Here is a 27,329-nt window from a genome sequence, read left to right on the forward strand (position 1 = left end):
TTTTTTCATCTATGCCTCCGTCATCTCTATTAGCTTGACTTTTAGTTCTCTCTGAATGAGGCGAAAGGTCTCTGCTTGCTGTTCAGCAGTAGCTTCAGATCACTGGTGATCCATGACTTATTGTTGGGTAAGCACCTCACTATCCTGGTGCCAATGGTGTTCTCCAAGCAGAAGTTGGTGTTGAAAGCTTTGATATTGACACACTGTTTAATTCTTAAAAGCAGAATATTCTGATCCACTGTATCAAGGGCTGCAGACAGGTCTAAAAGCACTAAAACAGCAGAGTTTCCTGAATCAAAGATTGAAATGGAGGTAATTAGAACTTTAATGAGAGCTGTTTCAGTACTGTCACAAGATTTAAAACCAAGTTTGAAATTTTTCACAGAAGGGTGTCTGTTAAAATTGGCTTTGTACTTAGACATTATAAATGAAATAGTCTCTGTACTTTTCCATGATGACCTAAAGGGATCCAGGAATGGGGAGACAACACAATTGGGAAAGCAAGGGCAGATTCACACACACACATTGTTTGGCTGATCCAGAGAACATGACGAAGCATGTTGAACCTACTCATGTCCAATCATACTCGGTCGAGTGTGAGTCCAACCTATGAGACTATAAATGCAAATGATACCCGGAAATCGAGGCTCAGTCTGACGGATTTCCTGCAGGAGCTCTGTTCCACTGAGCCCAGCGCTGATATGCTTTGACGTGTGACTACCAATAAACACTTTATTTAACTTGAGATTCCTCCGGCTTGTTCTTGAGCTGCCATTGAAAGAATCGATCTAACAATTTGGTGCCGTGACCCGGATGGCAGATTCTAAGGACGGTCCGAGGGAGGACTGCTGGAGGTGATCGAGGGGGACCCTTAATTTTTTTCGATCTAACAGTGTCTAAGAATATCTGAAGTTTATTAAGGACAACTTTCTAAATTTTAGCCAGAAATAGTCATTTTGAAATTGGCCTGTAGTTAGAGACAACAGTTGGGTCGAGGATTTTTCTTTTTAATGATAGGCTGCCCCACATTATGTTTAAAAGCAGTTTTAACATAATCTGATTATAAACTTAATGATCAAAATAAGAAAACTCGGGTGGTCGGTGGCGTAGTGGGTTGAGTAGGTGCCCCATGTACAGAGGCTACAGTCCTCGCTGCAGCTGGCCCCAGTTTGAGTCCTGCATCGGACGGCCCTGTGCTGCATGTCATTCCCCCTCTCTCTGCCCCCTGCTTCCTTTCTCTTCAACTGTCTTGTCCATTAAAGGCATAAAAGCCCCAAAAAATAATAATAATAAAAAATAAAAAATAAGAAAACTCTGCCCAACAGAGTGGAAAAACTTCCTCAAAGGGGAAAAAAGGAACAGTGTCTTGAGGAGAAAGGGCTTCTTCAGATGAACTACCCTGTGTAAAAAGAAAGCGTCATAGGCTCAAACCACCCAAAATCAACTGAACATGGAGAAGGTAATGAAGGATGTGCACCAGACAGGATTTAAGAAGCCCTCAGAGCAGAAGTTTTGTCTGTAAAAAAAATTCAAGAAGTTCTCACACAGGCCACAACATCACCGGTGTTGCATGGACAATGTTAGACAAGTCTTTGCTGTTTTAACAGCCCTGTGATACTTAGACGAGCAATCAGGTAGGATTTCCAATGAGAGGTGGAGCTTGTCCTTTTTCCACTTTCTCTCTGCATATCTGCACTCATGTTTAAGAGCATGGATGGTATGATTTAACAATGGCTGGCATAATGATTTAACCCGTTTTGACTTCAGTGGAGCAGCAGAGTCCAGAATGTCAGTGTAGGTAGAGTTACAATAGTTGGAGAGATCCTAAACATTTTGATTGGAGAGGAACTGCAGGTTGCAGAGGCTGGAGTTTTAAAGCGACGAAAAAGTGCGTTGCTGCTTGTTGTTAGGGAATTAAAGCTGCCGTCGGCAGGTTTTCAAAATTGCGAGTCTAAAGTCGGAAAATTCGAACTGATACAACTTTCAGGTCCCTCCCCCAACCTCTACCAAGCTCCGAATCGCCCCCCAAACCCCTCCCCCTCTGTGGACGAGGTTGTGCACGTGAGTTCACACCAGTGTGCGCGCACACAAGCTGGGGCAGACTCACGCTCAGCAGCGTGTGCACAAGCTGTGATTGACAGGTAGGATTCCTCCACCCTAACTTGATTGGTTAAAAACAGCCGGGAGCGCTCGGTTTTTGTAAGCATGATTACAGGCTTCAGAGGGAGCTACAGAATTCGTTATTTTTCCTAAACAGCCTATTTAATATTCTACTTCCAGAATCCCATGACAGTTCAAGCTAATATGACTAAAAAAAAGTTGCCGACCGCAGCTTTAAGGGAAGGTAGCTATGATGATGAGTGTTTTTCACTTTATTATCTCCTTCCTGCGTGTTGTTCATGGTTTTTAACCATAGCAAAACTGTAACAAATATGAATATAGTCAAACAACTTTGTAGGGACAGTAACCATCATGAATATGGGCATAAGAATCAAGCAGTGTACGTGTTAGTGATAAATTAGCTGACCCAGATTATCAAAATGTCTGGTTGCTAGTGTCATGGTTTCACAATTTTTATATCAAAGGAGCAGACTCAGACAGCAGGTAACGAGTTTTTTTTTCTCTCAAACATTTTTATTGAATGTATCACATCACATATAACAGTGGTTCCCAAACTTTTTTTGCCCAAGGCAAACCAAAGGACAAGTAAAAATCTCAAGGCCCACCTATTGTGCAAAATAGCCCTTATAACACGTGTTATCACTCAGATCCTGTAAAATATCTGTAAATGTGCATTATTATTTACTAATGCCAAATACAATGTGACAAAGACAACTATATTACTCATTAAATACTTATTAACGAAATATTTCAAAAATAAATTTGAAACTTTATCAAATTAGGCTTCATCAAAGCAGCAACACATTCATTTAAACCAGAAAGGTCACAAAATTAAAAGTGAGGCAAAGGAAACTCAGCAGAAATCCAGCACAGAGAACTGTCATTGTCAGGAAGCTGCATTGTCCATGGTCCTAAACTACAATTTATCAATGCAACATTTCAGCAATCAGTGAAACATGTGCTATTGTAAATATTTTGCCTACTTACAAATTAGTGAGATACATGTGCCTGTCAGATTTCTTTAATCCTCGGTGGTACTGAGCAGAGGGCCACTCGCACCTCCTGTTCAACAGAGAGCCGTGACCTCCTGTTGTTCTTCATGTGAACCAGAGCAGAGAACACCAGCTCACACAGGCAGGTAGCGGGGAAAAGAAGAAGGTGCTCAATCGCGTGGTGGGAGATGCTTAGCAGGGCTCTCAAGTTTGCTTGGAGTGAGATTCGGGCAGGGCAGGGGCCGGGCCATGTGCGTGGGGGGGGTTCTTTCGGGTTTTTTTTTTGGGGGGGGGTCCCTTGCAGTATCCCATCGCCATAAACTAGCTACTTAAAGAACAAAGAAATTGTTTTATTTATACCAAAATCACAAATCTTCACTTTTACACTAAATTCTGCTATATTTTAAAATAAATTGTTTTAGGTATGCAAAGTCTTAACAAACAAAAAAACAGACAAATTAAATTAAGAAAAACAAACATAACCCCAAATGGGCCCCTTGAGCAGCCCCTCTCTGTGTGTGTTTGTTTATGAGTGTTGTTGTAAGTGTTTGTGGCAGATTTTGATGCTTGATGACTGATATTGGGGGCTCCCATTTAAAGCACAGCCATTTTCACAGTCATGATGGATGACAGAGTTCCATTCAGAAACAAAGTGTTCCTGGTCTTGGTTTTATTGAGCCCCACCATGGAAAAAACCCTCTCTGCATCAGCATTTCAGTGTGGCAGAACTAATACCAGTTTGGCAATTGTAGATAGCCTTATTGGGAATCTGTTCATACCAGTCACCTTTGAAAAAAATTAACCACGGAAGCCTAATTACACTCCTACATATTTTTCATTTTTCATTAAGTTGCTCATGTCAAAGGGTGTGTGCTGAATATTTAGGCCTACTACTCCAACGAACACTTTAATCGGCAGGTATTGGTCTTTTACAAAGACTATAGTAACCAATAAAATATTAAAATAAATGACAATATGACCTGCTGAAGATCCTGACGGTTCTCTTCCACCTCCAGCTCGTCTACAACTTCTGCACGTATTCAGAGCATAATCGGCTATGTCCGCTGTGCATTCATGGGACGCGTGCTTGCAGCTGAAAGCTATTTCAGACCTCACCCGGCAACAAGAAATTCTGTTTTCTGATTGGCTGAGAAATTCTATTTTGTGATTTGCCGATGGGTTGCTAAATCAAGACAGCTGTACCAGAGCTATAGTTCTGAGCTGTACGAGCGCACAGTAACCTGCCATTGACTCGTTTATAGAATAGGCCATCAGAATTTCTGTGCGACGAAGTTGATCATTTCTCAGCGTGAGAAATGGCATGTGTGGCGTGTGAGCGTGTGAACTTGTTGAAATGCGTGTGTCTCACGCTCATTGCGTGAGACTTGAGAGCCCTGTGCTTAGGTAGTCCGATGCAGAAGAATTAGCTAACTAGCAGTTAAGCTAGAATTAGCTAACTTCTCCCGACAGGACGCACTCGGGCTGAGGATTGCTGACACCCCCGGTCCAACTGAAGCCATAAGACGGGTAACTTTCATGATACTGTCAGCTGGCAGTTTTTTTCCTCTTTTCTTTCGGTGGTGGGTTGTCGGCAGTCTCTGCACTGGTGGTTGGTGGTTTGCTCCACACCAGAAAGCGCTCCATTTCCCCCCTCTCTCTGTTTTAATGTTGTCCTTCAGCCTTTGATGTGTCACAGTCTCATAATTCCCACCTGCGCAACTGCGTTAACAGCGAAATATGGGGTTCTCTGAGGATTCTTTTTTAAATTAATTAAAATTTTTAATTGTTTTTAAGTATAGAGTTTGCCTCTATTAGTTAGGTAATGCTAACTTAACTGCTAGTGAGCTAATGCTTCTGCATCGTAGTACCCAAGCATCTCCCACCGCGTGATTGAGCAACTTCTTCTTTCCCCACTACCTCAGACATCCCAAGTTCCAAAAACTCATTTCAGGGAGATGCTTATCGAACCCCCACGGCCCCCACGGCCCCCCCGTCCCCGTCCCCCGCCCCATACAGACACACTTAAGGCCAGCAACTTTTCACCAACTGTTTATTCACTAACGGTAATTAATATAATATAATAATTAGGCCTATCATTTCATATTTTCTTTAATTAATTTACGCTTAATTTATTTTGCCTATTTATCAACATATTAAATTGGGGATTTTTTAAAAGGCTTAGACAGGCTGGATATAGATAGTTAGATACTGTAGCTGGCTAGTTAAATATAGGCCTACACAATTTAGTAACTAAATGTGTATTGATACTTTAACACATTGACTACCAGCGGTTTTTACCGAATCATGTCGTAGAATCCCAGCGTTCTAAACCATTTTTTTGACGTTTTTTGTACAGTCACAGCATATTATGTGATAGGGCCACTGAAACATGTTATGGCTCGTTTGAAAGCTGAGACTTTAAACTCTTTGTGGGTCAAAACTGCGTGTCTCTAGGTGCCGCCATTAGCGAGCTATCCTTAGCTAAACCAAGGCGGGTATCCACCAAAATCAACAACAAACTGAGATCGGGGCTTTTGTGAAACGTGCGCTCTTTCAGCCTGTGGCACTTTAGATACTTACATATCCGGGTCAGAGGATTTGCATCGTGTCGCATGTTGCAAAGCTAACCTGTTCATAAGACCGCCTCCTTAGACTTGTCGCGTGTCTTCTTCTCCTTCTTGTTGTTTGTTTATGTTACTTTACCGTCACCCTCTGGAAACCGACACGTGCGATTGGACAAAATGCGGAAATGCACAACAATCAATGCAGGGTTATCAAAATTGTTCTTGAGTTGACGCAAAGCCATTGGCGTAATGATCAAAATGTCCAGATGATGACACCAGTTTTTGACTGCCATCTATGTCAGTTCTGTTCATCACATAATTACAAAAATCACACAGAATGTGCATTAGAATGTATAGATTCAGAATCCATAAAAAAACAGTAAAAACGTATTTTTACCATTTGGGAGCCAACGCATGGGCAGTAATAACGTAGTTTTACGTGACTTGGGAGTCAATGTGTTAAATAAGTCTTTGATACGTTTTGCTTTATTTTATAACAGCATTTAACCAACAGAAATAAAATGCAGATAATGTCGCGTTCAGCCTACCTCCACATGTTTTACAGTCATTAAGTCCGCCGTGGGCAATACTGAAGTCACTATTGCATACAGTGCACCTCGTCACGGTGTCATCATTCTTCACCTTCACTAGACATGGATATACTTTAGTATATTCTGCTGTAAAATGAGTCTTATATTTTCGTTTTTTACTCGAGGATTCACCCTCTGCCATTTGGCAGGATGCACAGTTTTGAGTGGTAACTTAGGTGACTGTCAGAGAGTAAATCAAAGCCCTCCCACACCGAACGTTATTGGCTTATTTTGCTGACTAAACCAATCAGCGCACCCTCTGACAAGCAGTTGCCTTGAGCGCTGGTTGAACAGAGCATCGCTTTGGACAGATACGCACAGGTTTCTCACCTCTCCCCACACCCCTCTCTCTCTCGTGCCTGCGCAGTCCAAACGCGCATGGTGCACGAGTTATTGTATTGCCTGCACGCTCTCACTCGCATTGACAAAAAAAAAAAAAACACTCCCTCGCATAGTCTAAAATCCGGGATATTTTATCCGACTTGCGGGCATCCGTGATTAACTATCAATATCAGGGAGACTCCCGGAACTTCCGGGAGACTTGGGATGTCTGCTACCTGCCTGTGTGAGCTGGTGTTCTCTGCTCTGGTTCACATGAAGAACAACAGGAGGTCACGGCTCTCTGTTGAACAGGACTTGCAGTGGCCCTCTGCTCAGTACCACCGAGGATTAAAGAAATCTGACAGGCACGTGTATCTCACTAATTTGTAAGTAGGCAAAATATTTACAATAGCACATGTTTCACTGATTGCTGAAATGTTGCATTGATAATTTGTAGTTAGGACCATGGACAATGCAGCTTCCTGACATTGACAGTTCTCTGTGCTAAATTTCTGCTGAGTTTCTTTTGCCTCACTTTTAATTTTGTGACCTGTCTGGTTTAAATGAATGTGTTGCTGGTTTGATGAAGCCTAATTTGATAAAGTTTCAAATTTATTTTTGAAATATTTCATTAATAAGTATTTAATGAGTAATATAGTTGTCTTTAGCCTGATTCGCACGGGATAAATATTACCTATGGATCACTGGTAATTCGCAACTACCCCCGAATTTTTTTGTGGTGCATTCGGACGGGACAAGCAAAAGTCTGTAATTTACTCAAATTGCACACTTCATACAAGACATGCAGGTCAAAGTGCTTAACAGTTACATTAACAACAATGTTAAAGTTGGAAGCCTATCACAGAATTTTGAACATGCTGGAGGTAAACGCCAAATTACGGTAGAAACTGCTGTCAGCTAATGCCAGCTGATCCTAACAGCTGTGAGCAGCTGTCAGCTCGACACAGTTGTCGCTACCCAAAAATACAAGGTAGTACAACCAAACAGTATTTGAAGCATGTATATTATCACATTTTCAATGAAGTGGGCGGTTATTAGCACCCTTACAATAACTATGTTCATTGGGGATAGTGGCATATTTCCTTACCGCATGCTGCCACACAAGCCATCCAGTTGCGTATTCGTGCTTTCTTGTTCTTCTTGAGGTGGTTTTTAGGCCTACTCTGGTTCAATATAGGCCTGTACAGGACAGGCCTACTTGCCCCTGAAATGCTGTTAATCAAACTCTCGGCAATACCGTCCATTGTTTACTCCAGGACAACACAAGAGATGTGCGATTGCATTCACAAACACACACGTGTGCGTTCACACGGGACTTAAATTACCACAGGACGTCTGTGTTTCGCCGAAACACAGTAGGTAATTCGCGGCGGAATTATTATCCCACAAATCACGGACATGGCGCATTCGCACAGGACTAAGAACTCAGACATTCTCCGCAATTATTCCGAATTACGGGGGGTCCATAGGTAATACAAGTCCCGTGCGAATCGGGCTTTTGTCACACTGTATTTGGCATTAGTGGATAATTATGCACATTTACAGATATTTTACATGATATGAGTGATAACACATGTTATAAGGGCTATTTTGCACAATAGGTGTGCCTTGAGATTTTTACCTGTCCTTTGGTGTGCCTTGGGCACAAAAAGAAAAAGAAAAACGGGGGAAAATGTTGAGAAAAAATATTGATGTGAGGATTTACTTTCATGATTTTGTGGTGTCAAGCCAGTCTGCCACAGCCTCATCTGATCATTTATCTTACAGCAACTCTACCACACAGCGCGTCTCTTCGTTGGGAGTGGTGACAAAAGGGGCTTTAATACCTTCATGCTACAAATGCTTAATACTAGGCTACGAATGAGTTTGTGAAAAATATTATATTTAATGCATTATGTAAAAATAATTTAATATTAGAATATTATCAAAAATGTTGGTTGGGACAACTCTGTTTTTACCAAACTTTGGTTGTGACTTGTCCCTATGGACTGTATGCAAACTTACGCCCTTGATTGCAGGTAAAGAGCTGTCTGGGTTTGATATGAAAAGTAAAATATCGTCAGCGTACATAGACACTTTATGTTCAATTCCTTTCCTCAAAATCCCTGAAATATCCTTGCAGCTACAAAATGCAACTACTAGAGTCAATGATCCGATTCAAAAGCAATGGGCTTAAAGGGCACCCTTGATGGGTTCCTCTATGAAGATTGAAAGGTTGAGAGCGTTGAGAATTGGTAAGGATGGAAGCAGTTGGGCACGTACATAATACATGGTACATAACGGTGGTGGAGGGCCTAGGACTTCATGATGGCGCCAGCGTGTGCGGCTTCCCGTCTGCCAGTTGTACTATGTTTGTTTGCTGCTGCATTGTTTAGTTTTCTGTTCCAAGACTCCTCTGCCTTGCTGATATATGATCGACAAGTACTTCTCGACATTGGCGCATGCACTGAAAAAAATGTATTTGGGTGATCAAACTTCGGGTCTCCCTTCCCCCCCTTGCGGTCGTACCAGCTTACCTACTACGGTCACCGGCTGTTATTCCACGGAGGAAGCGCTTCCACAGACGCGGAAAAAGGGTAGGGCGCTTGGTGAAACTCAGGATCCTAAAGTGATCTACCTGCTTGACTGATCCCCGCCATCCTCTCGGAAGATCACATGTGCTGCTCCGGCAACCTGCTTACCTTCGCTGGATTCGGCCTGTCGTCCATCGTGCCCGGCCCCTGGCTACCTGTACCTGCCGACGGAGGCTTCCCTTCCCAGACGCCAGGTCCGTGATGGCGGTGTGGATCTCAGCCGTTGTGCCGTGCGTCCATCCAGGCCCGCAAAGAAACGACTATCAGTCTGGCTCTCCTGAATGCTAGATCACTAGCAAACAAGACTTTTATTCTAAATGACTTCTTCACCTCTTGTGAATTGGATTTTATGTTTCTGATGGAGACGTGGATTCAGATCGGTGAGTCTATCCAGTTCTCTGTGCTCCCCCTGGATTGTGTTTATTTCAGCTCCCCCCGTACCACCGGCTGAGGTGGTGGGGTAGCATCTGTTTTTAAATCCAGCTTTAAATGTCGTCTGTCACCGTCGATCTCCTACTTCAGCTTTGAGCTGCAGACTTTCGTTTTAAACTGTAATCCACCGATCGTGTGTGCTGTGGTTTACCGTCCGCCTCGGTTCAATAAGGATTTCATAAGGGACTTCACAGACTTTGCGGCAGGACTGACGGTGAACTATGACCGAATTTTAAGTGTTGGGGATTTTAATATTCACGTCTGCTGCGAATCACGTTCCCTAGTACAAGACTTTCTGAACCTCATTGACTCCTTTAATATTACTCAGTCTGTATCTGCCTCAACACATGAAAAGTGACACACACTGGACCTCATACTGTTATTTGGCCTGGAGTTACATGCAAGGGCGTCAGTTTGGTTTTAGAAGTGGTGGGGACAAAAAACGTAATGCATTCTATGCCCCCCACGGACCACCCACCATCCAGCACATTAAAAAGTAACGCATTCTAGATCTATTCCAGCGTCATGTTTAATAAGCGGCCCTTTTTTTAATGAACGCATACAGAGTTTATAAAATATATCCTTTAATTTCATGTTTCCATATCATTATGATCTGATTCGAAAGTATGTATTTATTCATGAATTAATTACTGTTAATTAATTACGCTACTGTACTGTTTGTAAGAAAGAAGGGTGAAAATGATCTGAACAACAGAAAAAGGGGAAAAGTGCAACTGCAACTGCAGTTGTTAGTCCGGACAGACTATCAAAACAAACACAGACTTCGGCCAACGGGCCCTATAACTAAGCAGAAACCTGTAGTCTGTGGGGCTCCTCATTCCTCCTCATCGAGCCTCTCACTACCACCTTTCCATCAACTACATTTGACACTGAGCATATACAGAATGTTATTTTCAGGAGTTGCTAAAAAAAAACAAGCAAATAACTAGCTTAACGTTTCCTTGGCTAACCTAATACTAAAATGCTAACGCTGCACGCGGAGACTTCATAGCCACCATGGCAAATTATATTCATAATATTATAGTCTACACATGACAAATATTTAACACACATTTCACACACAGACAATATTTCAGATGATTTCTATGGATCGTATATGGTTTGCTTATCATTACAAAACATGAATGTGGAAGGCTATTGAGTAGCCTACTGATAAAAATAAAACGTTAGACAATTTACCTTGATAACTGTGTATATACTCCACAAAGAACTTGTACCCTTTCCTCAGCCTGGACTGTGGTGCAGTGTTTCCCACACATAGACTAATTCGTGGCGGTGCGCCACAGATTAAACACCGGCCGCCACATATTGCGTTTCGTTATTATTATTTTTTTTAACGCTATTTAAAAAATACTCGTATTCGTTAAGCTGCATTTCCTTTCCCTGCTCTACCTCCGTCTCTCTGTCCCTCGCGTCTCTCTCGCATAGCCTACTCACACACACAGCCCCTCCCCTCCGTGCTTCCCTGGAAGCGTGGAAGTTTGCTAGTCTCAGCGTCGCGTAGATTAGCTCAACCGAAAGAATTCACGAAAGGTTGGTATCACGTGCACCTTTATAAAATCACACATTAAAAAGTCCAATAAAAATATTTTATATTTTGAATACAATGTTGTCCCGTCCCGACCCATAGCAAACAAGCGATTACGCCTTCGTTATAAAGTTAACTAGTTGCAAGTTTGCCTTAAAAAAAATGTAGTTGGGTTGTCGAGGTCTAAACACTAGCAGCTGTGAATCAAATAAAGTAGTTTTTTAAACTCTTACACTGAATGTTTGCTGCTTCAATCCAGATGAGTATTGAAAAATATTTTCCGCGATTGAAAAAGAGAAGTGCGTGTTGATGATGATCGAGGAGCAGCCTGACCCGGAGGTATCAGTCTGAAACAGCTGAACAGTCCGACCAGTGTAATTAGCTATGTTATTAATTTGTTTACAATGAAGATGTGAATATCTGCAGATAAGCCGCACCTGTGTCACCCACCGTGACACAGGTGTCACACATCCTTACGTCCCCCATAATTTTCCTTGATGGAGAAATTATCCAGGTTCTTAAGTCCCAATGTGACATATATGTCACATTACAGATCTCTGACAGTGGGGGGGTGGTATTTTGGAAAAAAATTCTGAAATGGGTTCTATGTGTTCATTTAAGTAGAAATGGGTCTGGGTTCTTAAGGGTTAATACAATAAAGTTTTGTGTGACCAATTATTAACGAAGGAATTATTTTGAAGAATTTTAATCTTTTACACCCAAGCGGTTTACCCGGGGTCCGTTTCACAAAGCAGGTTCAACAAACTCTGAGTCTGTTCCTGAACTCTGAGTTGCTCTACTCTGAGATAGAAAACTCTGAGTTTTCGGTTCCAGAAACGCTGATTTGATTGAGTTTAATCAACTCCGAGTAGGTTCACCTTGAGTTTAGCGCGTGCGCCACAACTTTAAAAAGCCAGCATCAATGGAGCCCCGATTCGACGAGTCACCATGGCAACGGGGAAGAGGAGGGTCTACGTTTTTCACCAACCTCGAATTGGAAATCTTAATGCGCTCATACGGCGAGTTTCAACACGTTTTTAGAAATAAGTGCAACACCGCTGCAGCAGTAAAAGTGTAAGTTTAAATGTAGTCCTTTGCAATCACATTAATATTACAGGGAAACTGCTTGAATGGTAGCCCATTCATTTATTTCATTTAGGTGCAATCTCGCGGGGGAGAAGCTCACTTGGCAGCAGCTTAAGATGAAATATAAAAACATTGTTCAAACAGGTGAGACCTCGGCATGGAGGTACCTCATTCTGATCATGTTTTACACTGTAAAGTAAATAGGCAATGCAAGGCAAGGCATCTATTTATATAGCGCATTTCATACTACAGGCAACTCAATGTGCTATATTTAAATATTAAGTGGCTATTTGACTGTGCAGTTATTTTATTCCCAACATAATGCTGTTTTCACACACATAAACTATGTCTTCTCATCTATATCATGTTCTGTTAAATAATTAAGCCTATTTAAACTAACACAGACTTCTACTGAGCCAACAGAAAGAAGGCAGATGCCCGTAAAACGGGTGGTGCCCAGCACCACCACCTCTAACGGGAGGCCAGTGGCTGAGGGAATCCACCCCCAAGACACGAGTGTCTTTATAAAATATAATAGGCCTATATAATTTTTTTTAAGCCTATTCATACAAATATTTATTTGCATTTTATGTCTTTTTTTTCTTTTGTCCCAACAAAATTCTGATGGTGCAGCTCAAAAAGATAATTGTCTGTAAATGCAAAAATCTATGCGCGGTCTGATAACCATCTCCTGAGGAATATTTAATTCTCTGCGCAGTAATGCTGCACCTTCATCCACGGGATCGTTGTCAAAAGGACATGTTTGTGGAAACAGTCGCCTCCTGCTGTGCCTGATGGGCTTCTAGAAGTAGAAGAACTCGCTCTGCTGACTGAATGAATGAGGAAATCAAACGGCTGAAAGAGGGCGGAGACAGAGAGAAACTCAAGGTTTATTGAGTAAAAGTTTCTCTCATTTCAGGGTTAATCAACTCAAGAGTTTTCACTAAACCTGCTTCGTGAAACGGACCTCTGGTGTGACGTTATTGGAATGCACCGACTCCGCTGTCATTTTACAACTTCATGTTTCTACAGTGGCTCACAGTCGGCAAATCAAACGACTAAATACCAAATTGGGGTTTTCACATGTTCGTGCGCGCCTATCGCATGATTTAGACTCGACGATTTCGGTTGAGTATGTGGGGATTTTTTTTTGGTCGCATCAGAGCACTTTTTTAAAAGTCGTGGGGACAAAATTCAAATCATAAATAGTGGGGGGGACATGTCCCCACCGTCCCCCCCATAATCGACGCCTATGGTTACATGTCACGGAGATTGTTGACACACACTTCTCTGACCACTTTGCTGTTTTATTCAACATTACACTACCTCACTCCCTGGTTAAATGCGCCACGGAGCACCATGTGTGCACAATTAAACCTTCAGCTGCCTATGAATTCTCTGTAGCTTTTTGTAACTCTGCACTGCAGGATTATGACTGTAGTCTCACTTCTGATAAACTCTTGGACATGTTTGATGGAATTTGTTCTGACATATTAGAATCAGTGGCTCCCTTTAGGTGCAAACGCTCTAACTCAAGAGGTGAGCCAGTGTTTCCCATACATTGAGGAAACTATGGCGGCCCGCCATAGTTTCCTTTTGACCGCCATAGTTTCCGAAACCCAATCGTTTGAAACACAGCGATTTTTTTATTTTTTTAGATTATTTTTAAAACACAGCGATTTCCTCGAAAACCAACCAATATGACTATACAACAGGTGAATTAGTAATTAAACATGTCCTAAAGTGTGCAATGTCAGAGTGTTGAAGTTTAGTGGCAAAAAAGGTTTATGTGTTATTAGTCGCTGTCGGGGCGATTGACACACACGTGGGTGCGCGCGCATAAAGGTCAGCTGTAATCATCGTGATTTCGTTGACAAACGTATTTTTTTGACCTACTTATATTATGAGAAATAATGTGAAATTTGAGCAATAACGAGTACACTAGTATGTTGTCCGTAGTTTCTGTTTAAAATAAGGTGTTTCAACCGTCCCGACTAGGCGGAGCGGGGTGAAGTTGGTTTTATATTCGACAATCGCCTATTTTCTGGCTTTGTAATTGTAATGGCGTCACGAAAACCGCACCAATTAGCCTCAGGGTGGTATTGATATTTACAGAAAACTAAGACTAACATACCACAGGCTTTATCAACTCACCAAAGTAAGCAAGTCTGGCGAAAGATCAGAGTAACCGCGCCGAATATATTTCTAAGTGAACTACGGCAGCCGGAGCGCTTAGGGACCGTCGCAAAAGTGCAACGCCTTTTTTTGTTCTCACTGGATATTCAACCAATGAACACCAAACCACTTCTGATGGGTTTGTGAACTGACTATAAAGCTTTCACAGCCTTTTAGTTTCCAGAAAAATCATTTTAGGTAGAACATTTACTCAGTGTGCATAGTTAATTCCATTTTAGACTTTTATTTTGTAATAGCTCTCTTGTTTTTAAAGATATCAACACCAAACCACTTCTGATGTGTTCCTGAACTCATTGTGTACTACCCACACGCTTTGTTATCAAGGAAAACATTTTCAAGTTTCTCAAAAAGGCATAAGTACTCACTGTATATGATCCATTCATATTTTTCATGAAGTTTAGTTTTAACCTGTAAATATTTTCTATTACAATTGTTATCATTGGGTTTTAATGACAAGATGAGGTTTCCTTATAAGCCCACAAGGGTTTCTGACATCTCCAGCACACATTCCTTTTTTTTTTAAATTTGTTGTGTTTTATTGTGTATTGTTCTTTATATTTGAATGAATGTGTGCAAATCAATCAAATAACATAAAATCTGCAGTCGCACAAATTTACGCCGCATGAATTTACCCCCCCCCCATAGTTTCCAAAAATTCTGTGGGAAACACTGGGTGAGCCTTGGCTTAAAGGATAAGACCGGTTTTTTGACATTGGGCCCTTGATTTCACATTATAACATGATGTTCTACTCACCCCTGCTTGTTGTTGAACATTTGGAGCTGTTCCGAAGATATTCGCGAGGCGTCTGGCTGCTCTCTTGAGATATTCGGCCATGAAACGGTTTCCTATGGGCAAGCTTATACAGGCACAAACAATGCTGTTTATAATTTATTAATTACTCTACACTTGCACTGATAACGTGGAGGTGCGTCGCTTACTTAAAAAAATCCGGGTAACTAATTTTGAATTTTAGCCGAATGAATAAATAGGCAGCAGGTCTGTGGGCTGTCTGTGGTAGTAGCACGACAAGGACGTCAGTAACACCCACTTTACGACAAAAAAATCAAAATTACAATAACCCGGATTTTTTTAAGTAAGCGACGCACCTCCACGTTATCAGTGCTAGTGTAGAGTAATTAATAAATTATAAACAGCATAGTTTGTGCCTGTATAAGCTTGCCCATAGGAAACCGTTTCATGGCCGAATATCTCAAGAGAGCAGCCAGACGCCTCGCGAATATCTTCGGAACAGCTCCAAATGTTCAACAACAAGCAGGGGTGAGTAGAACATCATGTTATAATGTGAAATCAAGGGCCCAATGTCAAAAAACCGGTCTTATCCTTTAATGACACCACTCGCACTTTAAGATGCATGTATAGACGTGCTAAGAGAAAGTGGAAGAAGGATCATTTACGTGTTTCCTTAGATATTCTAAATGAAAGTCTCTTCGAATATCAAAAAGCTTTCAAATCTGCTAAAAGTCAGTTTCTAGCCTTTCTTGTGTCAGCTAACAGTCATAAATCTCAGTTTCTCTTTAGTACTTTGAATAATCTTTCGAATCCTTGTAATAACAGTGCTATTACTCCTTCACCCAAACTGTGTGAAGATTTCCTGAAATTTTTTATTGAAAAAATTTCTGATATTAGGTCTACTCTTTTGCCGTCTGCATCAGATCCTGCTGTCCCTCCTATATGCCTTGCTGTTTTTGAGAATTTTGAGCAAGTCTCCCATTTTTTACTGATGTTTTACAGCACGTCGGGAATGAGATCCTTCCCCAAGTGGAGGAGTTCAAGTATCTCGGGGTCTTGTTCACGAGTGAGGGACGAATGGAGCAGGAGATTGACAGACGGATCGGTGCGGCGTCTGCAGTGATGCGGGCTCTGCACCGGCCCGTCGTGGTGAAGAAGGAGCTGAGCCAGAAGGTGAAGCTCTCGATTTACCGGTCAATCTATGTTCCTACCCTCACCTATGGTCACGAGCTGTGGGTAGTGACCGAAAGAACGAGATCGCGAATACAAGCGGCCGAAATGAGTTTCCTCCGCAGGGTGTCCGGGCTCTCCCTTAGAGATAGGGTGAGAAGCTCGGTCATCCGGGAGGGGCTCAGAGTAGAACCGCTGCTCCTCCGCATCGAGAGGAGTCAGATGAGGTGGCTCGGGCATCTGGTGAGAATGCCTCCTGGATGCCTCCCTGGTGAGGTGTTCCGGGCCCGTCCCACTGGGAGGAGGCCCCGGGGAAGACCCAGGACACATTGGAGAGACTATGTTTCTCGGCTGGCCTGGGAACGCCTCGGGGTCCCCCGAGAAGAGCTGGAGGAAGTGGCCGGGGACAGGGACGTCTGGGTCTCTTTGCTCAAGCTGCTGCCCCCGCGACCCGACCCCCGGAGCAGCGGAAGATAATGGATGGATGGATGGATTACAGCACCTCAGTCCCTCCTATTTTCCTCTTGATAGCATCTCACCTTTTTAAGGAGGTTTTCCATACCATTGTCCCTTGTGTTATGAATCTGATGAATTCATCTTTGATGTCTGGTTGTGTTCCAGCTGCTTTAAAACATGCTGTGGTTCAGCCCCTCATCAAAAAGCATAACCTTGACCAAACAATCCTATCAAACTTTAGGCCCATCTCATTTTCTTTCTAAGATCTTAGGTGGTAGGTGGTATATGAACAGCTTCAGTCTTTTATTGATCAAAATGGTATTTCAGAGTTCCAGTCCGGGTTCAAGTCACACCATAGTACAGAAACAGCGCTTTTAAAAATCTTTAATGACCTTCTTTTGACAGCTGACTCTGGTGGCTCTGCTGTCCTGGTCCTTTTGGATCTGACAGCTGCCTTTGACACAGTGGATCATAAAATTGGCACTGTTTTGAAGTGGTTTCAGTCCCATCTCTCAGACAGGAGCTTCTCTGTACAACTGGGCCAGTAGTCTTCGGCCACTTTCCCCCTAACTTTTGGAGTGCCGCAAGGTTCTGTTTTAGGCCCCCTCCTCTTCTCCTTATATATGTTTTCCTTGGGATCCATCCAACATCTCTTTTCATTGCTTTGCCGATGATGTACAAATCTATTTACCCCTAAAGTCAAATGAGCGAGCCTCTGTTCAGGCTCTACTAGATTGCCTTAAAGATATCCAGACATGGATGGAAGATGGATGGGACAGTGCCGTTGGCTCCCTTAAGTTTCATTGTCATCCTTTTGCAAGGAACCTTGGCGTTATCCTAGAAAGAAACTTTAGGTTTGGTACACAGACATCCTATATAGTCAAGACAAGCTTCTTTCAACTTAGACTGTTGGCAAAAGCGAAAGCTTATCTCCCAGGAAATGTTCTTGAAAGATTAATTCACACTTTTATTACATCACGTTTAGATTAATGTAATTCCTTGTTTGTTGGGCTTGACCAGAAAGCATTGCGTCTTTTGCAGGTCGTTCAAAATGCTTCTGCCCGCTTGCTGAGAAAGAAAGGGCGTGAACACATTACCCCTGTCCTTTCCTCTTTACACTGGCTGCCTGTTAATTTTGGGATTCAGTTTAAGGTTTTATTAATTGCTTTTAAATGTGTAAATGGTTTGGCACCACCTTATTTGTCAGAGCTTCTACAGCTCCACAATTCTGCTAGGGCACTTCGTTGGTCAAACCAGCTGCTCCTGCCAGGACCTCGGTCCAGGCTCTCCACTCGTGGAGACCGAGCCTTCTCAGTAGCTGCTCCTAAGCTGTGGAACAGCCTACCTCTCCATGTTAGAGCTGCAGTCTGTTGGGCATTTTAAAACACTCCTCAGAATGCATCTCTTCTCCTTGGCTTTCACTCCCAGCTGAGCAAGGAATCTTGGCTCTGTCGCCTTCTCTTTATCCTTCTCACTCTCTTTTATTTTCACTTTTAATCTTAATTTGTTTTATATTGAATGATTAGTATCCCTTGTGTTGTATTTGTTAGTCGACTGAGGTTGTTTTAAATGTGACTAATGTGACTTTAAACTATGACTATAACTAATAGTTTAACCCACCTAATGTAGTTTGGGCCAAAACCAAATTTTTCCAAAACTGCCAATAAATATTTCCACTCCACACGGTCAAACGCTTTCTATTTCATTCCAGAATTGCCTCTGAAGGGGAGTACAAAATATCAAATAAATGACGTATATTAGAATAAGAATGTTGTTTTTTTACAAAGCCAGTCTGAACCTCTGATATTATCTCTGGTAATATACCCTCTAATCTACGGGCCAAAACTTTGGCATCAACATTTAGTACGGAGATTGGCCTATAGGAGGAGCACTCTGTTGGGTCTTTCTTTACGATAAGACTGATGCATGCCTCATACAGTGTTGCTGGGAGTTTGCCTTGCTTGATAGAATCTGATAACACTGAACATAGATGAGGGGAAAGTAATGAAGAAAATGTTTTGAAAAACTCCGTTGGGAACCCATCATGTCCAGGGGATTTCCAAGATTGCAATGAGGTGATAGCAGCAGCTATGCTTATTATCATGGGTAAGTGTGGGGACCTCTAAATGATCTAGGACAGGGCTATTCAAATGGCGGCCCGCGGGCCACATGCGGCCCAGAAGCAGTAGCCGAGTGGCCCAACTTGTGGTTCAGCCAAAAAAGCAGAGAAAAACCATGAAAAACACAGTTTGCAAAAATGAGCTCAAATTTCCTACAGTAGATCAGAAGGTGAATGCAACACTCCACGTAGCCTAGCAACACACAATCAACCCACAAGGCAGCGCGTTGTTTTGAAAGTTACTGATAGAATAGAGTAGAATAGAATAGAATTGAATAGAATAGAAAAATACGTTATTTATCCCTCAATGGGGGAAATTCAAATTCGTCAAGTAGCTCAACATTTTTTTTAAATATTTACAATGATTGAATTAACAACAATAAAACAACAATAATAATACTACTACTAACTAAATAATAATAAATGACTAAATGACAAAATAAACAAATAAATACAAATCAATCAATCAATTTGAGAAGAACTCAGCAGTCACTGTTATAAAGCCTTATGGCTGTGGGAACAAAGGACCTTCTGAACCTCTCAGTCCTGCAGCCTCTCACTGCAGCTGCTCCTCTGTCCTGCCAGGATGCTGTGGAGAGGATGTTTATAATTCTCCATCACAGAATCTAACTTCCTCCTCATCCGTTGCTCCACCACAGCACCGAGAGGGTCCAGCCTTCTGCCTACAACAGAACCAGCCTTTTTCACAAGTTTGTCCAGGCGCCTACAGTTTGTGTCTGTAGTGCAACTCCCCCAGCAGACAGCAGCATAGAACAGTGCATAGAACAGTGCAATGTGATAAAACATGCACATCATGTCATTGCAGACATTGAAGGACCTGATCCGTCTCAGGAAAAAGAGACGGCTCTGGCCCCTCCTGTACACTATGTTGGCAGACCACTCCAGTTTATTATCCAGCACCACCCCCAGGTATTTGCAGGTCTGAACAGTCTCTATCTCCCCTCCATCAATGCAGACTGACTGGTATGGGGTTTTAGATCTCCTGAAGTCCACCACAAGCTCTTTGGTCTTGATGGTGTTCAGGAGCAAAAAGTTCTTTTTGCTCCAGTCAGTAAAGGCCTCCACAAGGTCCCTGTATTCCTTCTCCTGTCCACCATGCACACATGCCACAACAGCCGTATCATCAGAATACTTCTGTATGTGGCAGGACTCTGAGTTGTACCTGAAGTCTGATGTGTACAGGGTGAAAAGAAAAGGAGCCAAAACAGTACCCTACGGAGCCCCAGTACTGCTTTCCAGTGTTCCAGAAACACATTTCCCCATCCTGACATACTGTGGTCTGGCAGACAGATAGTCTATAATCCATGATGTCAGGAAGGAGGCCACACCCATACCGAGTAGCTTGTCTTTCAGTATGGGAGGCCGTATGGTGTTGAAGGCACTGGAGAAGTCAAAGAACATGACTCTCACATATGAACCAGGCACATCCAGATAAGCATATGCCCGATGCAACATGTACAGAATCGCGTCTTCCACTGCTATGTGTTTCTGGTAGGCAAACTGGAGGGGGTCAAGAGCCTCAGCAACCTGCAATCTCATGCGACGAACAAGAAGTCTCTCCAAGGTCTTCATTATATGAGATGTCAGAGCCACCGGTCTGTAGTCATTCAGCTCCACCGGTTGCCCTAATTTGGGCACTGGTATGAGACAAGAAGTTTTCCACAGCACCGGGACTTTTTCCATCTGAATGCTCATATTGAAGAGCCTCTGAAGAGGGACTGCTAGTTGACCAGCACAGTCCCTCAGAAGCCTTGGACAGACTCCATCTGGGCCTGAAGTCCTCCCTGGCTTAAGTCTCCTGAGCTCAGCTCCAACCTCCTCTAAAGTTAGACACAGAGGTTGTAGCGGAGGGATGGCGACAGGAGTGATGTTGCTATCAACCATAGAGATGGGGGTGGGGGTGCAGCTGGACAGAGGAGGGCTAGTGGTGGGAGTTGCTGCAGAGGTGGAGGAGCAGCTGGACCGAGGAGGCCAGGCGGTGGGAGCAGCCACAGATGTGGAGATGCAGCTGTGCTCAGGATGCCTGGTGGTGGAAGCTGCCGCAGATGTGGAGGTGCAGCTGTGTTCAGGATGCCTGGTGGTGAAAGCTGCCACAGATGTGGAGGTGCAGCTGTGCTCTGGATGCCTGGTGGTGGAAGCTGCCGCAGAGGTGGAGGTGCAGCTGGGCTGATGAGGCCAGGCGTTGGGAGCTGCCACACAGATGGAGGTGTGGCTGGGTTCAGAAGGCCTGGCAGTGGAAGCTGCCGTAGAGGTGGAGGTGCAGCTGGGCTCAGGATGCCTGGTGGTGGAAGCTGCCACACAGGTGGAGGTGTAGGTTGGCTCAGGAGACCAGGTGGTGGAAGCTGCTGCAGAGGTGGAGGTACAGCTGGACAGAAGAAGCTTGTTGGTGACAGCAGAGGTGGAGGTGCAGTCAGGCGGAGGAGGAGGTTTGGCGATGCAGGTTGCCATTGAGGTGGAAGTACAGCAGGGCAGTGGAAGCAGTATAGAGGAAGCAGCTGTAGTGGTGGGGGTGGAGGGAGCAGCAGCAGAGGAGGGAAAAGCCACACTGTCAAACCTGTTGTAATAATGGTTGAAAGTATTGGCTCTGTCCACATCACCTTCCACAGACTGAGAGTTCGTCAGGCTGTATCCAGTGATGGTCCTCCTGCCCCTCCACACCTCCTTGGTGTTATTGTTCTCCAGCTGTCGCTCCACCTTTTTCTTGTACTCCACCTTAGCTCGACGTAATGTCTTTTTAAGCTCCTTTTGTACACTCCTCCGCCTTTCTCTATCCCCATTCTGGAACGCCCTCTTTTTCTGGTTCAGGAGGTCTTTGATGTCACTGGTGATCCATGGTTTGTTATTTGGATAGCACCTTACAGTCCTCACTGGAATCACAGTGTCCCTACAGAAGTTAATGTAGTCTGTGATGGTGCTGACCCTCCTGTCCATGTCAATGTCCATTTCTTCTTCCTCCAGCAGTACAGCCCAGTCTGTGACATCAAAGCAGTCACTCAATGCATCACTCGCCTCTGGTGACCACTTCCTGAAAGATCTGGTAGTAACAGGAAGTCTTTGTACACACGGTCTGTATGTGGGCTGCAGATAGACCATGCTGTGATCAGATCTACCCAGTGGTGGAAGAGACACTGCCCTGTAAGCCTCCTTCACGTTAGCATAGAACAGATCTAATGTCCTTTCTCCACGTGTTGGACAGTCAACATACTGTACAAAGCCAGTCAGGCAGGAGGATAGAGAGACGTGGTTGAAATCTCCTGTGATTGCAATGAATGCCTCAGGATGCTGGATCTGTATCCTAGCAACGGCGTCATGGATGACTTCACACGCCGTTGCAGGTGCCGCCCTCGGTGGAATGTAAACAATGATGATGATGGTGTATGGGAACTCTCTGGGCGCATAGAATGCACGGAAACCAACTGACAGCAGTTCGATGTCTGGACAACAAACCCTCTCCTTAACGGTCACATTGCGGGGGTTTACCCATCTCTGATTAAAGAACAGTATAATACCCCCGCCTTTCCGCTTACCGCCGCTCGTACTCAGGTCTCGATCCGCTCGTACGGCTGTGAAGCCGGGTATGTCCACACATGAGTCTGGTGTGTTGTTGTTCAGCCAGGACTCAGACAGACAGATCAAACTGCTCTCTTTATACAGCCGTTGGTTCCGCACAAGCGCCTCTAACTCATCACACTTGTTAGGCAGTGAGTTAGCGTTTCCCATGATCACCGAGGGCAGAAAAGGTTTGTACCTCCACCTCCTGTTGTGCCTCTTTGCCTTTAGTTTTGCTCCAGCTCTGCATCCACGGTACAGCTTTTTTAGCACGGTCGGAATTGGATGTTTAATTCCAATAATGTCCAATCCTTGACAGTGCCAACAGTTCCTCTCTTGTGTACACTGCTTTAGTAGTAGTGCACATTGTCAAAAAAATTAATTAAAACAAAAAAGCAGATCAATAAAAATAACTAAAAATGTTTAGATAGAAACAAAAAATGAAAAATGACAAATAATCATATAAACGATGAGAAAATTGAGAGCTACACAGACTTGCTGCCGATAAGGTCGGCGCATAGCAACCGAATCAATCAATCTGATAGAACCATGTTAGCAGCTCAACTCCAACTGAAAAAGCTTGTCTCTGTCAACCCTCAAACGAAAAATTGACAATGAAAACCGTCGTTTTAAACCTGCCTGGGCGGACAGATACCGTTTTATTTTACCGCCAACTCCACACGGTTCTTTTTTATTCACTTAAACACACTTTGTGATGTGCTATGGTCAGACATGACCAGAATGTTACTTTGATTTCATTTCAAAAGGGAGACGACATTTTGTGACCAAAATATTCTTTTTAGTATTTTAAAGTGAAAAATAGCTTTGCTGTTACCTCAGGTTCTGTTTATTTAGAGAAGTTTTTAATGCACTTTTTGATGTTCTTATGTGATGTGTTAATTTCATTTCAAAAGGGAAAACTATTTCATCACCATTGATGTGCACTTTTTGTTTTAATGCCTGGGTTATTTCAGGAGTCAGAGTATTGTGACTACCTCAGTTAATTTAAACGTTTGGAATTGTGTTTTTATGCATTTTTTGAAGTGGCTGTGTTTTACAAAAATACAAAGATATTTATATTCATTATATTTGTGTTGGTTTGAAATTAATTACCTCCTCCTTACTGAAAATGTCCGGCCCAGCTTAAGGTCTCGTTTTTAAAATCTGGCCCAACTGAATTTGTAATTGAATAGCCTTGATCTAGGATATTTTCCATCAGCGTACTGTCATTTGGGAGGTCAGCAGTGTAAAGTCGGGGGTAAAAATTCCTAAATGTGTCGTTGATTTTAGAGGGATCTGAGGTGATGTTACCATCATCCATTTGGATTTTTGTGATGTGCTGTTTTGTTTTAAATCCCTTCAGCTGATTGGCTAACATTTTACCAGATTTGCCGCCATGAACATAGAACAGACAATAGTTGGCGTTCAATTGAATGTGTTGTTAGGAGATCGAACCCAGTTTGGAGTTCCACACATTTTTTTATACAGTTCAGGGTTCTTGATTTGAGCGTATCTTTGATCCACTTCTTTAATTTGAATAGATAGATCTATCTGTTCAGGTAACGAGTTTTGAAAGATTTATTTACAATAAATAATTAACATATGGAGGATGAGAGACTGATTTGGCTGGAAATGGAGGCTACACCGATGGCCGTGGAATGTCTGTGAAGACAGAGAGGAAGGCAGTTATCGTTGGCAGGAAGAGAGTGACTGGATGACAGAGCAGAGAAACTAGATGGATACTTCTTACTTGTTGTCTAGAGCATTTGAGTTACAAGGAAGTAAGTCAGCAGGCAAGCTGGATTCCAGTGTTGGCGGTGACAGAGTGGTGGAAAGCAAGCAGGTAGGTGAGTTTTCAGAGAAGACAGTGATCCACAGGAATGTACGGAAAGGAGGACACAGAGATTTTGCAGCAACTGAGGATTTAGATTTCTAGAGGTGTTGCGGGTAAGTATTGCAGATAAACATGTGGGAGTAGATTACCTGTGGGACTGTTCTCTCCTGTGGGTGTTTTTTCTGAATTGGAAGCTCCAGTTAGTTTAGTTAATCTCTGCCTAAATTACTGTGATGTACGCACACACACAAACACACACACACTCACACATATATATATATATATATATACACTACTAGTCAAAAGTTTGGACACACCTTCTCATTTAATGGTTCTTCTTTATTTTCATGACATGAAGGTAAACAATCAATCAATGACTTTCACCATAGACGTCGCAAGATTGTGTCGTTAGCGACGCCTACTGATCGGGAGGTGAATTGCCTTGCATATCCGACAGCCCGACGGAGAACTTCGAAAGTACGGACTACGGAGACACATTGACGGATAGCTACGGAGAAGCATACTGAGGCCTTATGAATGAACACATATGAAATTATATAGTAAAATATATATATATAGATAACTCCAAACATGTTTTATATTTTAGATTCTTCAAAAATAGCCAACCTTTGCTTTGATTACTGATTTGCACACTCTTGGCATTCTCTCAATGAGCTTCATGAGGTAGTCACCTGAAATGGTTTCCAAATATGTTAAGGACTTGTTGGTCCTTTTGCCTTCACTCTGCTGTCCATCTCATCCCCAACCATCTCGATTGGGTTTCGATCAGGTGACTGTGGAGGCCAGATCCTCTGGCGCAGCACTCCATCCCTAGCCTTCTTGGTCAAATAGCGCTTACACAGCCTGGAGGTGTGTTTGGGGTCAATGTCCTGTTGAAAAGTAAATGATGGTCCAACTAAACGCAAACAGGATGAGATATAACCGGATAGCCATGCTGGTTCAGTATGCCTTCAATTTTGAATTTTGAATTTGCTGGTGTCACCAGCAAAGCACCCCCACACCATCACATCTCCTCCTCCATGCTTCATGGTGGGAAACATGCATTCTGTACCGCACAAAGACACAGCGGGTGGAACCAAAGATCTCAAATTTGGACTCATCACACCAAAGCAAAGATGTCCACTGGTCTAATGTCCATTCCTTTTTTCTTGGCCCAAACAAATCTCTTCTGCTTGTTGCTTTTCCTTAGTAGTGGTTATTTAGCAGCTATTTGACCATAAAGGCCTGATTCGCGTAGTCTCCTCTGAAAAATTAATGTAGAGATGTGTCTGCTACTAGAATTCTGTGTTACTCATCTGGGTTCTAATCTGAGGTGCTGTTAACTTGCGATATCTGAAGACATTGATAGAAGGCCAAGGGTTAGCAGCACTGTATACAAAACAAAGGGTGGCTACTTTGAGGAATCCAAAATATGAAACATATTTAACATATTAGAGTTATTTCACACTTTTGTTTACTACATAATTCCATATGTGTTAATTTATAGTTTTGATGTCTTCAGTGAGAATCTATAATGTAAATAGTCATGAAAATAAAGAAAAACCATGAAATGAGAAGGTGTGTCCAAACTTTTATATACACATATAATATATATATGTATATATATAGCAAATTCTGGCCTTTGGAATATTCACTCTGGGAGTTTATAATAACTACATTTGAGTGTACATGTGAGACCATCGAATGAACTCCAGGGAAAAGTAAAACTCTTTTAACTCTTTTTCTGGAGTTAAAACTGAACACTTTTGGGAGTTAAAAAAAACTACTCCCATGTGGGGTAAAATGCAACTCTCATCTGGAGTTAATTTTAGTGGGGTAAAATGCAACTCTCACCTGGAGTTAATTTTAGTGGGGTAAAATGCAACTCTCACCTGGAGTTGATTTTAGTGGGGTAAAATCCAACTCTCATCTGGAGTTAATTTTAGTGGGGTAAAATGCAACTCTCACCTGGAGTTAATTTTAGTGGGGTAAAATGCAACTCTCACCTGGAGTTAATTTTAGTGGGGTAAAATGCAACTCTCACCTGGAGTTAAAGCTGCAGTCTGCAAGATTTGTTGTTGTCATACGTAAAGTCCTAATTTTTGGCATTTTAAGAGTTTACATGATCTATCAGAACGCTTGAAGTTGAAAACGGTGACCTCCGTAGTCGCAAAATGCAAGAAATGCTTATTTTTTAACCGAAAAATAAAAAGTTATTCAACTTCCTGTCCCGCCCCTTCAAAACACATGAGAACTCGTGCACGTAGACGTGCACGCCAGATGCGCCTACACGACTCCTCATTCATCAACTCACCTGTCATGTGCGTTCATGGAAGACACAGTAAGTAGACTAGCCCGTAATGAAGTTCAATAGTCCAGATAAATAAGCGTGGGGACGAGCCTACCTTGTATCGCGCGTGCACAATCGGTGATTGACAGGCAGCAGAGCCCAGCTCGTAAACCTGATTGGTTACCTTTTACCGGTCCGGTCTGCAATTTTGTAAACAAACCTGCTGGCTTTGGAGGGACCTAGCGGGACATATAGGGGACCTAGAGAACTCATTTTTTTTTGTATTGGGGTATTTAATGTACTACTTTCAGAATCCCCGGACAGTTCCAGGCATTATGCTTGAAAAAGAGTTGCAGACGGCAGCTTTAATTTTAGTGGGGTAAAATGCAACTCTTTTATGGTGTTAACAGTCAAAACTTAAATATATGTTAAAAATTGCTAAAAAACCGACTACGAAAAACATTGTCACACATTTTTATTTTAAATAGTATGTTTTGACATTTTACATGTTACAGCAAACCACAAAGGGAAAGTGCCAAAGTGCAAACATTGTATAAATGTCTGACAAGATTTCTGTATGCAGGAATAACATGAGGTAGACTTCAAACCTGCAAAGTACAAAACAGTACAAAAACAGTCAGTCCGTGTGTGTGTGTGTGAATTCCATCTACCGGTAGCTATTAAGCCAGCAATG

At 42.7% G+C, this 27,329-nt stretch overlaps 1 protein-coding gene across 4 annotated transcripts in view; it reads left to right on the top strand.

Annotated features, from left to right (window-relative positions):
• LOC142377607 (calcium-dependent secretion activator 1-like) overlaps nt 1-27,329 on the top strand; it is a 452,862-nt gene that overhangs the window by 255,500 nt on the left and 170,033 nt on the right. The gene's annotated exons all lie outside the window — the stretch shown is intronic.

The sequence above is a fragment of the Odontesthes bonariensis genome, chromosome 3 (assembly GCF_027942865.1).
Source record: "Odontesthes bonariensis isolate fOdoBon6 chromosome 3, fOdoBon6.hap1, whole genome shotgun sequence".
NCBI lineage: Eukaryota > Metazoa > Chordata > Actinopteri > Atheriniformes > Atherinopsidae > Odontesthes > Odontesthes bonariensis.